Source organism: Nannospalax galili, unplaced genomic scaffold (assembly GCF_000622305.1).
Source record: "Nannospalax galili isolate Female #2095 unplaced genomic scaffold, S.galili_v1.0 scaffold800, whole genome shotgun sequence".
NCBI classification, from domain to species: Eukaryota; Metazoa; Chordata; class Mammalia; order Rodentia; family Spalacidae; genus Nannospalax; species Nannospalax galili.
Genome location: NW_008347125.1, coordinates 2,616,809 through 2,619,418, shown reverse-complemented (window position 1 = coordinate 2,619,418; position 2,610 = coordinate 2,616,809). Strand labels below are relative to the sequence as shown.

The 2,610-nt window shown below is 40.5% G+C and overlaps 1 protein-coding gene across 4 annotated transcripts in view; it reads right to left on the bottom strand.

The window, feature by feature from the left end:
* The window catches only part of Uso1 (USO1 vesicle transport factor), a 98,783-nt gene that overhangs the window by 84,689 nt on the left and 11,484 nt on the right, over positions 1-2,610 (bottom strand). The gene's annotated exons all lie outside the window — the stretch shown is intronic.

The window sequence follows — 2,610 nt, the reverse complement described above, 5'->3', positions numbered from 1 at the left end:
ATAGGAATAGACTCTCAGAGAGGAAAATCAAGCAAGCAAGCAAGCAAGCAAGCAAACAAACACCAGAGGTTCAAAGAAGCTTTACATTTTTGCTAAGAGTCACAGTAGAAGTCTCAGCAGCCTAATACAGTATAATAATTTGTCCAAACATATACTACCTCTAAGTAGTGTTGGACACACATTAAATATACAATAAAATTGTATGAATTTCTATACATTTTTTGCTTTGCATTAAAAGTGACAAGGACCACTTTACATAAGCAGTATTTTATATTCTGTATTGAGATATAATTCATTCCATTATTAATTTATAAGACTAACACATTATGATTTAATATATATGGGATAAAGATTGTAAGTATGTATATATGTAACTGTCACACTAGTCTGCTTATCAATTTCCAGCCCATCACACACATTCCTTGGCTCCTGGTCCCCTTCCTGAATTTTTTTTTTTTTTGTCTTTTTTTGAGACAGGGTCTCCTTGTAGTCCCAGCTGCCTCTGCCTCCCAAGTGCTGGGATTAAAGGCCTGCACCACCACACCTGGCCCCTTCCTGAATTTTCAAAGCCAGCAACAGTGGGTTAAGTATGTGTCACATCACCAAGTATGGACCTACCTCCCGTTCCTGCCTTTAAGGCTCTATGCAGTTATATGGGGTCCACTTAAATAATCCAGGATAATCTCATTTCAATGCCCTTAATATAAATACATCTGCAAAGTCCCTTTTGCCATCTAAGTTAGCATTTACTCATTTTGGTGATTAGGATACAGATATCTGGGGGAGGGGCATTCTCATATAATTACAGAGTTCTGACATAACCAGTCGTTTATTCTAAGGCATTATTAGACTTAGCTGGCTTTGAAAAGGTAGTCAGTACCGGTTACAATCCTGGGAAGAAAGGTCTTAATAGGTAGGTACAAGTAGTATGGCATCACTGAACTGAAAAAGAAGCTATGAGGTAGTACCCAGACTGTTAAAAAGCATATACTTTCTGCCTTAAGAAATTTGGAGCCAGGCTTGGTGGCACATGCCTTTAATCCCAACACTCAGGAGGCAGAGTTCAAGGCCAGCCTGGTCTACACAGTGAGTTCCAGGCCAGCTGGGGTTACAGGGAGACCTTGTCTCAAAAAGACCAAAACAAACAAACAAACAAACAAACAAAAATTTGGATTTTGGGACTGGAGAGATGGCTCAGTGGTTAAGAGCACTGACTGCTCTTGCAGAGGACCCAGGTTCTATTCCCAGTACCCACATGGCAGCTACAAACTGTCCTTAACTCCAGTTCCAGGGGAATCTGAAGCCCTCTTCTGACCTCCATGGCACTGCATGACACAGATGCACTCACATACATGCACATACATGCAGGCAATACACTCATACACATAAAATAAAAATAATAAAACACTGGGCTGGAGAGATGGCTCAGCGGTTAAGAACACTGTTCTTGCAGAAGACTTGGGTTTGAATCCCAGCACCCACATGGCAGCTAACAACTGTCCGTAACTCCAGTTCCAGGGGGTCTGACAGCCACTTCTGTCCTCCACAGGCATCGCACGACACAGGTGCACTTACTTACATGCAGGCAATATACGCATACACATAAAATAAAAGTAAATAAAGTATTTTAAAAATAAAACATTAAAAAAAAGAAACTTGACTGGGCATGGTGGTACATGCCTTTAATCCCAGCACTTCGGAGGCAGAGGCAGGCGGATCTCTGTGAGTTTGAGGCCAGCCTGGTCTACATAGCAAGTTCCAGAACAGCTGGGGCTACAGGGAGACCCTGTCTCAAAAACATCAAACACCCCCCCCCCGAAAAAAAAAAACTTGGATTTTACACTAAATAGGCAATTTACAAAGAGATCAGAAGTAAATATAGTTTGGAGGTAGTGGTAGTTTCAAGTGATGTGTACAACTCTTTGATAGAGCTCTCTCAAAAGGCAGAACCTTCTAGGTTATGGTTCAAATGGAAATGTAGCAATGACTGAACTGTATTTTCAGAGGAAAAGACAGTTGAAATGGACAAAAGACAGGTTAGGAGCAGGAGGACCAGAGATAAACTGAGCCCCTGGGATCTCTGCCTATCTCTGTCCCCCAGCACTGGGGTTACAGACAAGAGCTGCCATGTCCAGCTTTTAAGTAGGTGCTGAGGATCCCAACTCAGGCCCTCAAGTCTGTATGACAAACACTTTACCCACTAAACCACTACTCCCAGCCCAAATTCTGAATTTGAGGCCTATTGGGGACCTTGGTAGAGTAGAAATGAATGACAAGCAGCTAAAGCTTTAAAGACATATTCTATCAGAAGAGTTATAAGCTGTCTATGCAGTTAAATGAAACTGAAGGTGCAGATAAAACTCCTTAAAAAGAAACAGGACTAGCTAAAATCAGGCTGAATAGTCTTTCCCTGAAGACACACCAGATTTAAGACGTCACTCTTATTTATGCATCTTCTTTTCCTAAGGGGGAAAAAATGCTTTACCTACACACTACAATATATACATTTTTGTAAATGAGTATCAGTTCCTCCATTTTACCCAATCAAATACAAAATCTTTTTTCCTTTTTATTTTTATTTTTTCAAATACAATTTTTTTTGTTTTTTTG